This window comes from Hyla sarda, chromosome 5 (assembly GCF_029499605.1).
Source record: "Hyla sarda isolate aHylSar1 chromosome 5, aHylSar1.hap1, whole genome shotgun sequence".
NCBI classification, from domain to species: Eukaryota; Metazoa; Chordata; class Amphibia; order Anura; family Hylidae; genus Hyla; species Hyla sarda.
The window spans coordinates 5,947,754-5,960,488 of record NC_079193.1 but is presented as its reverse complement, the minus strand read 5'-3'; the positions used below and the strand labels follow the sequence as shown (position 1 = coordinate 5,960,488).

Here is a 12,735-nt window from a genome sequence, read left to right as displayed (position 1 = left end):
TCCGACCAGTAGTCACTTTGTCAGTGCAGTCAAAACTGTAGTACGTCTTCTTATTTGTAGCGAGTATCTATTGCTCCCTGTTGTCAGCCATTTTAAGCTAGGCTGAGTATAAAATGGTTGAATGCAATCGGTTGTCCCCTGTTATCAGGTTGGCTAGATGTGAACTGTCATGTTCATTGATGAGAAGAATGACAGAAAGTACAGACCCCCCTCCCCCAATGACCACACCATGCTAGGAGTTGTAGTTCCACTACAGCTGCAGAGCCCCAGTTTGCACACTACTCTATTCTCTATTGCAGTTTGCTTTTGTCTGGACCAGTGACGGCCATTGCAGCAGACTGTGTTGTCTATGAGCAGGTGATGATAGCAGCAGACGGGCGGGGGGTCCGGGGGGATCGTGGGACGTGCTGCTGTGTCCATTGATGAGCCATCTCTCCATGTGCTGGAATCTCAGCTCCTTTGTCTCTATCTGTGAATGGACTGCGGGGGGCGGAGACCTCTCCAAACCATCGCGCTCCGGGGTCCATAGCAGTCACTGACCCTCACCAGTCACCCTGAGCCATTCCCCACTGCACCAAATCAGGGTGTAACCAGCAGATGTAGCAGAGTCGGTGTGTTAAACCTCATTCACCTACTTGGTGATTTTCCTGTTATGTTGTATTATGACTTGGAATATAAATGAATTCTGGGGGTCTTGTATCATGTGACTACATGACGACCGCTAGGAGGGGGCAAAATATGTTTTACTGTAACAAAAACTAAACCTAAGACCAAAAACTGTCACTTTAACATGCATACGTGTTCACCCCTGAGATCTGTCTCATCTCTCTGGGTCTGTCCTGTTTCTTGGGGTCTTTCCTGTTTCTTGGGGTTTGTCTCGTCTCTCAGGTCCATCTTGTCTCTCGGGGTCCGTCATGTTTTTTGTGGTTGGTCCCTTCTCTTTGGGTCTGTCTTGTCTCCCTAGGTCCGTCTTGTCTCTTGGGGTCTGTCTAGTCTCTCGGGGATGTACTGTCTCTTAGGGATTGTCTAATCTCTTGGGATCTATCCTGTCTATCAGGGTCTGTCTTATCTCTGTGGGTCCATCTTGTCTCTCAGGGGCTATCCTGTCACTTGGGGTCTGTCCTGTCTTTCAGAGTCTGTTCAGTCTCCCAGGGTCTGAGTAATCTCTCAGGGTCTATTCTGTCTCTGGGGGTTTATCTCATCTCTTGGGGGTCTATCCTATCTCTCAGGGTCTATCCTGTCTCTCAGGGTCTATCCTGTCTCTCGGGGTCTATCCTGTCTCTCAGGGTCTGTTCCTTCTCTCGGCATCTAGCTCGTCGCTCGGGGACCATCTTGCCTCTTGTGGTCTGTCGAGTCACTTGGGGTCTTTCATGTTTCTTAGGTCTATTCCATCTCTCGGGTCTATCCTGTTGCCCAGGGTCTGTTATGTCTCTTGGTATCTGGCTCGTTGCTTGGGTCTGTCTTATCTCTTGGGGTCTGTCCCGTCTCTCAGGGTCTGTCCCGTCTCTCGGGGTCTGTCTTGTCTTTCTGGGTTTGTTTTGTCTCTTTGGGTCTGTCCCATCTCTCGGGGTCTGTTTTGTCTTTCTGGGTCCATCTTGTCTCTCAGGGTCTACACTGTCTCCCAGGGTTTGTCTCATCTCTCGGTTCTGTCCCACCTCTCGGGGTCTGTTTTGTCTTTCTGGGTCCATCTTGTCTCTCAGGGTCTACACTGTCTCCCAGGGTTTGTCTCATCTCTCGGTTCTGTCCCATCTCTCGGTTCTGTCCCATCTCTCGGTTCTGTCCCACCTCTCGGGGTCTGTTTTGTCTTTCTGGGTCCATCTTGTCTCTCAGGGTCTACACTGTCTCCCAGGGTTTGTCTCATCTCTCGGTTCTGTCCCACCTCTCGGGGTCTGTCTCATCTCTGGGGGTCTGTCTCTGTGAGCTCATGACCTCTACATTGGGATTTCTGCCCATTTTTCCAGGCAGTCCTGCTCAGCACCTCTAGTGTTCGGCTATCTTCCGGTCATCCACAGATTCCCCATTGGATTGAGGCCGTCGGTGACATTTAAGGGTTTTTCATGACGTCTGGGATCTTCCTTTATAACTCTCCTGATCTCTATTTCCCACAACGTTGTCTCTTTGATGTTTGGAGGCTTCTAGGTCTTTATGTTCTTGTCTAGTGGGAAAAACTTGGGGCACCTCAGGACAAATGGATGTATACCAACATCATGTGACAGGTCATGTGACACTTTGATCACACTCAGGGGTCCACATTCAAATCTGGTTTGCCCATAGCAACCAATCACAGCTCAGCTTTCATTTTACAAGGGCAATTAGAGAAAAGGTGATTGGTTGCGATGGGCTGATCACACCATTGTTTTCTCTGCTCCAACATTGTGTCAGGCCCCGTGCAGAGGAACCAATCAGATTCCGGCTTTTATTTTCCATGTGCCTGTTTACAAATAAAAGAAGAAATCTTATTGGTTACCAATAATATCATCAAAAACTTTTTATTAGTAACTGTCTTTGTTGCCTAAAACAACCAATCAGATTCCAGCTTTAATTTTTTAGATTTTTTTTTTATGTTGCAAAAATGAAAGCTGGAATCTGATTGGTTGCTATGGTCGACTGCATATGGTCTGATAAATTCCCCCCATTGTGTGACTTCTCAGGGGAATAAAATGGATCCAACCTAATTTAGAGCTCGTAGCTAAGGGGGTGATTACATATGGGGTGGATACATATGGGGGTGATTACATATGGGGGTGATTACATATGGGGGTGATTACATATGGGGGTGATGACATATGGGGGTGATGACATATGGGGTGGATACATATGGGGGTGATGACATATGGGGTGGATACATATGGGGGTGATGACATATGGGGTGATTACATATGGGGGTGATTACATATGGGTTGGATACATATGGGGTGGATACATATGGGGGTGATTACATATGGGGGTGATTACATATGGGGTGATTACATATGGGGTGATTATATATGGGGGTGATTACATATGGGGGGTGATTACATATGGGGGTGATTACATATGGGGTGATTACATACGGGGGTGATTACATATGGGGTGATTACATATGGGGTGATTACATATGGGGTGATTACATATGGGGATGATTACATATGGGGGTGATTACATATGGGGGTGATTACATATGGGGGTGATTACATGGGGGGTGATTACATATGGGGTGATTACATATGGGGCTGATTACATATGGGGGTGATTACATATGGGGGTGATTACATATGGGGGGTGATTACATATGGGGTCATTACATATCGGGGTGATTACATATGGGGGTGATTACATATGGGAGTGATTATATGGGGGTGATTACATATGGGGGTGATTACATATGGAGTGATTATATGGGGGGTGATTACATATGGGGGTGATTACATATGGGAGTGATTATATGGGGGGTGATTACATATGGGGGTGATTACATATGGGGTGACTACATATGGGGGGTGAGTACATATGGAGGTGATTACATATGGGGGTGATTACATATGGGGGTGATTACATATGGGGGTGATTACATATGGGGGTGTTTACATATGGGGGTGGTTATATGGGGGGGTGATTACATATGGGGGTGATTACATATGGGGGGTGATTACATATGGGGGTGATTACATATGGGGTGGATACATATGGGGTGGATACATATGGGGTGATTACATATGGGGGTGATTACATATGGGGGTGATTACATATGGGGGTGATTACATATGGGATGATTACATATGGGGGTGATTACATATGGGAGTGATTATATGGGGGGTGATTACATATGGGGGTGATTACATATGGGGGTGATTACATATGGGAGTGATTATATGGGGGTGATTACATATGGGGGTGATTACATATGGGGGTGATTACATATGGGGGTGATTACATATGGGGGTGATTACATATGGGATGATTACATATGGGGGTGATTACATATGGGGGTGATTACATATGGGAGTGATTATATGGGGGGTGATTACATATGGGGGTGATTACATATGGGGGGTGATTACATATGGGGGTGATTACATATGGGGGTGATTACATATGGGGGTGATTACATATGGGGGTGATTACATATGGGGGTGATTACATATGGGGGGTGATTACATATGGGGGTGATTACATATGGGGGGTGATTACATTTGGGGGCTATTACTGAAATAGATCCTGGTTGTACCCAGTGAAGATCTGCCCCTTCCTGATTAGTTTTATCTGAAGCGGTGCACGCGCTAAGAAAGACCACCCAGACACCTGTCAGCTGAGTTGTTACTTTCTTTATTACAGAGGAAGCGACTATATATTTATTTATATGGTTATACAAAGCTGTGTGCAGGAGGTTACGTGAATTGGGTGTGAATAAAAGCTAATTGGTTAATACTCCTTCTATGTATTCTTCTAGAAAGTAACATCTTATCTCTGCTACATTCCAATGCCATCTTTGATTCTCGATGGGAGGGGGAGGAGCAATTCAGCTGGAGGAGGATCTCTGTATGCAGTTTGGGAAAAATAGACATTTTATACAGTATATACAGTATATATGTTAGTACAGTTCAATCCACTACAGTTTATATTAGTACATATGAGTCCACTACATTACATACGAGGTTGATACATATTGGGGTGAATACATATATACGGGGTAATATATATGAGGGAGAATACATTTAGGGGAGTGAATACATTGGGGGTTAAAGGGGTACTCCCCTGGAAAACATTTTCTTTTAAATCAACTGGTTCCAGAAAGTTAAACAGATTTGTTTTACTTCTATTAAAAAATCCTAATCCTTCCAGTACTTATTAGATGATGTATACTACAGAGGAAGTTCTTTTCTTTTTGACTTTCCTCTCTGTCTGACAACATGCTCTCTGCTGACACCTCTGTCAGTGTCAGGAACTTACCAGAGCAGGAGAGGTTTGCTATGGGGATTTGCTCCTACTCTGGACAGTTCCTAAAATGGACAGAGGTGTCAGCAGAGAGCATGTTGTCAGACAGAAAGGAAATTCAAAAAGAAAAGAACTTCCTCTATAGTATACAGCAGCTGATAAGTACTGAAAGGATTGGGATTTTTTTTTTAATAGAAGTGATTTACAAATCTGTTTAACTTTCTGGCACCAGTTGATTTAAAAGAAAATGTCTTCCCATATTACCCCTTTAATATATTTCTTTCTACTATTGAACTCTCCACCTTTGACCTCTCACAGGAACAGCACACTCCATCTGAAATACTCTGTGCAGCTGATGATGGATGATTATCTGTTAGATATTGTGTAGGTAGCGGAACCAACACAAATTATACATTATCATCACTTTTTCCGTGAAGCGGTTTCTTCTTCTTTTCCTGAATTCCCCGCAATAGATCCTTCTACTTCACATGGAAAGAATTTCTTGTGCTCTGACATCTCCTGGCAGAACCTGCTGTAGCTACTGACACCTCAGCCTGAGGAAGAAGAGGACGCCTCAGCCTGAGGAAGAAGAGGACGCCTCAGCCTGAGGAAGAAGAGGACGCCTCAGCCTGAGGAAGAAGAAGACGCCTCAGCCTGAGGAAGAAGAGGACGCCTCAGCCTGAGGAAGAAGAGGACGCCTCAGCCTGAGGAAGAAGAGGACGCCTCAGCCTGAGGAAGAAGAAGACGCCTCAGCCTGAGGAAGAAGAGGACGCCTCAGCCTGAGGAAGAAGAGGACGCCTCAGCCTGAGGAAGAAGAGGACGCCTCAGCCTGAGGAAGAAGAGGACGCCTCAGCCTGAGGAAGAAGAGGATGCCTCAGCCTGAGGAAGAAGAAGACGCCTCAGCCTGAGGAAGAAGAAAATGCCTCAGCCTGAGGAAGAAGAGGACGCCTCAGCCTGAGGAAGAAGAAGACGCCTCAGCCTGAGGAAGGAGAGGACGCCTCAGCCTGAGGAAGAAGAGGACGCCTCAGCCTGAGGAAGAAGAGGACGCCTCAGCCTGAGGAAGAAGAGGATGCCTCAGCCTGAGGAAGAAGAGGACGCCTCAGCCTGAGGAAGAAGAGGACGCCTCAGCCTGAGGAAGAAGAAGACGCCTCAGCCTGAGGAAGGAGAGGACGCCTCAGCCTGAGGAAGAAGAGGACGCCTCAGCCTGAGGAAGAAGAGGACGCCTCAGCCTGAGGAAGAAGAGGACGCCTCAGCCTGAGGAAGGAGAGGACGCCTCAGCCTGAGGAAGAAGAGGACGCCTCAGCCTGAGGAAGAAGAAGACGCCTCAGCCTGAGGAAGGAGAGGACGCCTCAGCCTGAGGAAGAAGAGGACGCCTCAGCCTGAGGAAGAAGAGGACGCCTCAGCCTGAGGAAGAAGAGGATGCCTCAGCCTGAGGAAGAAGAGGACACCTCAGCCTGAGGAAGAAGAGGACGCCTCAGCCTTAGGAAGAAGAGGACGCCTCAGCCTGAGGAAGAAGGAGAAGACACCTCAGCCTGAGGAAGAAGAGGACGCCTCAGCCTTAGGAAGAAGAGGACGCCTCAGCCTGAGGAAGAAGGAGAAGACACCTCAGCCTGAGGAAGAAGAGGACGCCTCAGCTTGAGGAAGAAGGAGAAGACACCTCAGCCTGAGGAAGAAGAGGACGCCTCAGCCTGAGGAAGAAGAAGACGCCTCAGCCTGAGGAAGAAGAAGACGCCTCAGCCTGAGGAAGAAGAGGACGCCTCAGCCTGAGGAAGAAGAGGACGCCTCAGCCTGAGGAAGAAGAAGACGCCTCAGCCTGAGGAAGAAGAGGACGCATCAGCCTGAGGAAGAAGACGCCTCAGCCTGAGGAAGAAAAAGACACCTCAGCCTGAGGAAGAAGAAGACGCCTCAGCCTGAGGAAGAAGAAGAAGACGCCTCAGCCTAAGGAAGAAGAGGACGCCTCAGCCTGAGGAAGAAGAAGACGCCTCAGCCTGAGGAAGAAGAGGACGCCTCAGCCTGAGGAAGAAGGAGAAGACACCTCAGCCTGAGGAAGAAGAAGAGGACACCTCAGCCTGAGGAAGAAGAAGACGCCTCAGCCTGAGGAAGAAGGAGATGACGCCTCATCTTGTCTCTCAGGGTCTACACTGTCTCCCAGGGTTTGTCTCATCTCTCGGTTCTGTCCCACCTCTCGGGGTCTGTCTCATCTCTGGGGGTCTGTCTCTGTGAGCTCATGACCTCTACATTGGGATTTCTGCCCATTTTTCCAGGCAGTCCTGCTCAGCACCTCTAGTGTTCGGCTATCTTCCGGTCATCCACAGATTCCCCATTGGATTGAGGCCGTCGGTGACATTTAAGGGTTTTTCATGACGTCTGGGATCTTCCTTTATAACTCTCCTGATCTCTATTTCCCACAACGTTGTCTCTTTGATGTTTGGAGGCTTCTAGGTCTTTATGTTCTTGTCTAGTGGGAAAAACTTGGGGCACCTCAGGACAAATGGATGTATACCAACATCATGTGACAGGTCATGTGACACTTTGATCACACTCAGGGGTCCACATTCAAATCTGGTTTGCCCATAGCAACCAATCACAGCTCAGCTTTCATTTTACAAGGGCAATTAGAGAAAAGGTGATTGGTTGCGATGGGCTGATCACACCATTGTTTTCTCTGCTCCAACATTGTGTCAGGCCCCGTGCAGAGGAACCAATCAGATTCCGGCTTTTATTTTCCATGTGCCTGTTTACAAATAAAAGAAGAAATCTTATTGGTTACCAATAATATCATCAAAAACTTTTTATTAGTAACTGTCTTTGTTGCCTAAAACAACCAATCAGATTCCAGCTTTAATTTTTTAGATTTTTTTTTTATGTTGCAAAAATGAAAGCTGGAATCTGATTGGTTGCTATGGTCGACTGCATATGGTCTGATAAATTCCCCCCATTGTGTGACTTCTCAGGGGAATAAAATGGATCCAACCTAATTTAGAGCTCGTAGCTAAGGGGGTGATTACATATGGGGTGGATACATATGGGGGTGATTACATATGGGGGTGATTACATATGGGGGTGATTACATATGGGGGTGATGACATATGGGGGTGATGACATATGGGGTGGATACATATGGGGGTGATGACATATGGGGTGGATACATATGGGGGTGATGACATATGGGGTGATTACATATGGGGGTGATTACATATGGGTTGGATACATATGGGGTGGATACATATGGGGGTGATTACATATGGGGGTGATTACATATGGGGTGATTACATATGGGGTGATTATATATGGGGGTGATTACATATGGGGGGTGATTACATATGGGGGTGATTACATATGGGGTGATTACATACGGGGGTGATTACATATGGGGTGATTACATATGGGGTGATTACATATGGGGATGATTACATATGGGGGTGATTACATATGGGGGTGATTACATATGGGGGTGATTACATGGGGGGTGATTACATATGGGGTGATTACATATGGGGCTGATTACATATGGGGGTGATTACATATGGGGGTGATTACATATGGGGGGTGATTACATATGGGGTCATTACATATCGGGGTGATTACATATGGGGGTGATTACATATGGGAGTGATTATATGGGGGTGATTACATATGGGGGTGATTACATATGGAGTGATTATATGGGGGGTGATTACATATGGGGGTGATTACATATGGGAGTGATTATATGGGGGGTGATTACATATGGGGGTGATTACATATGGGGTGACTACATATGGGGGGTGAGTACATATGGAGGTGATTACATATGGGGGTGATTACATATGGGGGTGATTACATATGGGGGTGATTACATATGGGGGTGTTTACATATGGGGGTGGTTATATGGGGGGGTGATTACATATGGGGGTGATTACATATGGGGGGTGATTACATATGGGGGTGATTACATATGGGGTGGATACATATGGGGTGGATACATATGGGGTGATTACATATGGGGGTGATTACATATGGGGGTGATTACATATGGGGGTGATTACATATGGGATGATTACATATGGGGGTGATTACATATGGGAGTGATTATATGGGGGGTGATTACATATGGGGGTGATTACATATGGGGGTGATTACATATGGGAGTGATTATATGGGGGGTGATTACATATGGGGGTGATTACATATGGGGGTGATTACATATGGGGGTGATTACATATGGGGGTGATTACATATGGGATGATTACATATGGGGGTGATTACATATGGGGGTGATTACATATGGGAGTGATTATATGGGGGGTGATTACATATGGGGGTGATTACATATGGGGGGTGATTACATATGGGGGTGATTACATATGGGGGTGATTACATATGGGGGGTGATTACATATGGGGGTGATTACATATGGGGGGTGATTACATTTGGGGGCTATTACTGAAATAGATCCTGGTTGTACCCAGTGAAGATCTGCCCCTTCCTGATTAGTTTTATCTGAAGCGGTGCACGCGCTAAGAAAGACCACCCAGACACCTGTCAGCTGAGTTGTTACTTTCTTTATTACAGAGGAAGCGACTATATATTTATTTATATGGTTATACAAAGCTGTGTGCAGGAGGTTACGTGAATTGGGTGTGAATAAAAGCTAATTGGTTAATACTCCTTCTATGTATTCTTCTAGAAAGTAACATCTTATCTCTGCTACATTCCAATGCCATCTTTGATTCTCGATGGGAGGGGGAGGAGCAATTCAGCTGGAGGAGGATCTCTGTATGCAGTTTGGGAAAAATAGACATTTTATACAGTATATACAGTATATATGTTAGTACAGTTCAATCCACTACAGTTTATATTAGTACATATGAGTCCACTACATTACATACGAGGTTGATACATATTGGGGTGAATACATATATACGGGGTAATATATATGAGGGAGAATACATTTAGGGGAGTGAATACATTGGGGGTTAAAGGGGTACTCCCCTGGAAAACATTTTCTTTTAAATCAACTGGTTCCAGAAAGTTAAACAGATTTGTTTTACTTCTATTAAAAAATCCTAATCCTTCCAGTACTTATTAGATGATGTATACTACAGAGGAAGTTCTTTTCTTTTTGACTTTCCTCTCTGTCTGACAACATGCTCTCTGCTGACACCTCTGTCAGTGTCAGGAACTTACCAGAGCAGGAGAGGTTTGCTATGGGGATTTGCTCCTACTCTGGACAGTTCCTAAAATGGACAGAGGTGTCAGCAGAGAGCATGTTGTCAGACAGAAAGGAAATTCAAAAAGAAAAGAACTTCCTCTATAGTATACAGCAGCTGATAAGTACTGAAAGGATTGGGATTTTTTTTTTAATAGAAGTGATTTACAAATCTGTTTAACTTTCTGGCACCAGTTGATTTAAAAGAAAATGTCTTCCCATATTACCCCTTTAATATATTTCTTTCTACTATTGAACTCTCCACCTTTGACCTCTCACAGGAACAGCACACTCCATCTGAAATACTCTGTGCAGCTGATGATGGATGATTATCTGTTAGATATTGTGTAGGTAGCGGAACCAACACAAATTATACATTATCATCACTTTTTCCGTGAAGCGGTTTCTTCTTCTTTTCCTGAATTCCCCGCAATAGATCCTTCTACTTCACATGGAAAGAATTTCTTGTGCTCTGACATCTCCTGGCAGAACCTGCTGTAGCTACTGACACCTCAGCCTGAGGAAGAAGAGGACGCCTCAGCCTGAGGAAGAAGAGGACGCCTCAGCCTGAGGAAGAAGAGGACGCCTCAGCCTGAGGAAGAAGAAGACGCCTCAGCCTGAGGAAGAAGAGGACGCCTCAGCCTGAGGAAGAAGAGGACGCCTCAGCCTGAGGAAGAAGAGGACGCCTCAGCCTGAGGAAGAAGAAGACGCCTCAGCCTGAGGAAGAAGAGGACGCCTCAGCCTGAGGAAGAAGAGGACGCCTCAGCCTGAGGAAGAAGAGGACGCCTCAGCCTGAGGAAGAAGAGGACGCCTCAGCCTGAGGAAGAAGAGGATGCCTCAGCCTGAGGAAGAAGAAGACGCCTCAGCCTGAGGAAGAAGAAAATGCCTCAGCCTGAGGAAGAAGAGGACGCCTCAGCCTGAGGAAGAAGAAGACGCCTCAGCCTGAGGAAGGAGAGGACGCCTCAGCCTGAGGAAGAAGAGGACGCCTCAGCCTGAGGAAGAAGAGGACGCCTCAGCCTGAGGAAGAAGAGGATGCCTCAGCCTGAGGAAGAAGAGGACGCCTCAGCCTGAGGAAGAAGAGGACGCCTCAGCCTGAGGAAGAAGAAGACGCCTCAGCCTGAGGAAGGAGAGGACGCCTCAGCCTGAGGAAGAAGAGGACGCCTCAGCCTGAGGAAGAAGAGGACGCCTCAGCCTGAGGAAGAAGAGGACGCCTCAGCCTGAGGAAGGAGAGGACGCCTCAGCCTGAGGAAGAAGAGGACGCCTCAGCCTGAGGAAGAAGAAGACGCCTCAGCCTGAGGAAGGAGAGGACGCCTCAGCCTGAGGAAGAAGAGGACGCCTCAGCCTGAGGAAGAAGAGGACGCCTCAGCCTGAGGAAGAAGAGGATGCCTCAGCCTGAGGAAGAAGAGGACACCTCAGCCTGAGGAAGAAGAGGACGCCTCAGCCTTAGGAAGAAGAGGACGCCTCAGCCTGAGGAAGAAGGAGAAGACACCTCAGCCTGAGGAAGAAGAGGACGCCTCAGCCTTAGGAAGAAGAGGACGCCTCAGCCTGAGGAAGAAGGAGAAGACACCTCAGCCTGAGGAAGAAGAGGACGCCTCAGCTTGAGGAAGAAGGAGAAGACACCTCAGCCTGAGGAAGAAGAGGACGCCTCAGCCTGAGGAAGAAGAAGACGCCTCAGCCTGAGGAAGAAGAAGACGCCTCAGCCTGAGGAAGAAGAGGACGCCTCAGCCTGAGGAAGAAGAGGACGCCTCAGCCTGAGGAAGAAGAAGACGCCTCAGCCTGAGGAAGAAGAGGACGCATCAGCCTGAGGAAGAAGACGCCTCAGCCTGAGGAAGAAAAAGACACCTCAGCCTGAGGAAGAAGAAGACGCCTCAGCCTGAGGAAGAAGAAGAAGACGCCTCAGCCTAAGGAAGAAGAGGACGCCTCAGCCTGAGGAAGAAGAAGACGCCTCAGCCTGAGGAAGAAGAGGACGCCTCAGCCTGAGGAAGAAGGAGAAGACACCTCAGCCTGAGGAAGAAGAAGAGGACACCTCAGCCTGAGGAAGAAGAAGACGCCTCAGCCTGAGGAAGAAGGAGATGACGCCTCAGCCTGAGGAAGAAGAGGACGCCTCAGCCTGAGGAAGAAGAGGACGCCTCAGCCTGAGGAAGAAGAGGACGCCTCAGCCTGAGGAAGAAGGAGAAGACACCTCAGCCTGAGGAAGAAGAAGAGGACACCTCAGCCTGAGGAAGAAGAAGACGCCTCAGCCTGAGGAAGAAGGAGATGACGCCTCAGCCTGAGGAAGAAGAGGACGCCTCAGCCTGAGGAAGAAGAGGATGCCTCAGCCTGAGGAAGAAGGTGAAAATGCCTCAGCCTGAGGAAGAAGAGGACGCCTCAGCCTGAGGAAGAAGAGGACGCCTCAGCCTGAGGAAGAAGGAGAACACGCCTCAGCCTGAGGAAGAAAGAGAAGACGCCTCAGCCTGAGGAAGAAGGAGAAGACACCTCAGCCTGAGGAAGAAAGAGAAGACACTTCAGCCTGAGGAAGAAGAAGAGGACACCTCAGCCTGAGGAAGAAGAAGGAGAACACGCCTCAGCCTGAGGAAGAAGGAGAAGACACTTCAGCCTGAGGAAGAAGAAGGAGAAGACACTTCAGCCT

General features: G+C 47.5%; 1 long non-coding RNA gene across 1 annotated transcript in view; it reads right to left on the bottom strand.

The window, feature by feature from the left end:
- Positions 1-9,429: 9,429 nt before the first annotated feature.
- LOC130272486 (uncharacterized) overlaps positions 9,430-12,735 on the bottom strand; it is a 52,431-nt gene continuing 49,125 nt past the window's right edge. Inside the window, exon 3 of the long non-coding RNA XR_008843575.1 lies at positions 9,430-9,671. This is a non-coding gene — a long non-coding RNA (uncharacterized LOC130272486). The remainder of the gene's footprint in view (positions 9,672-12,735) is intronic.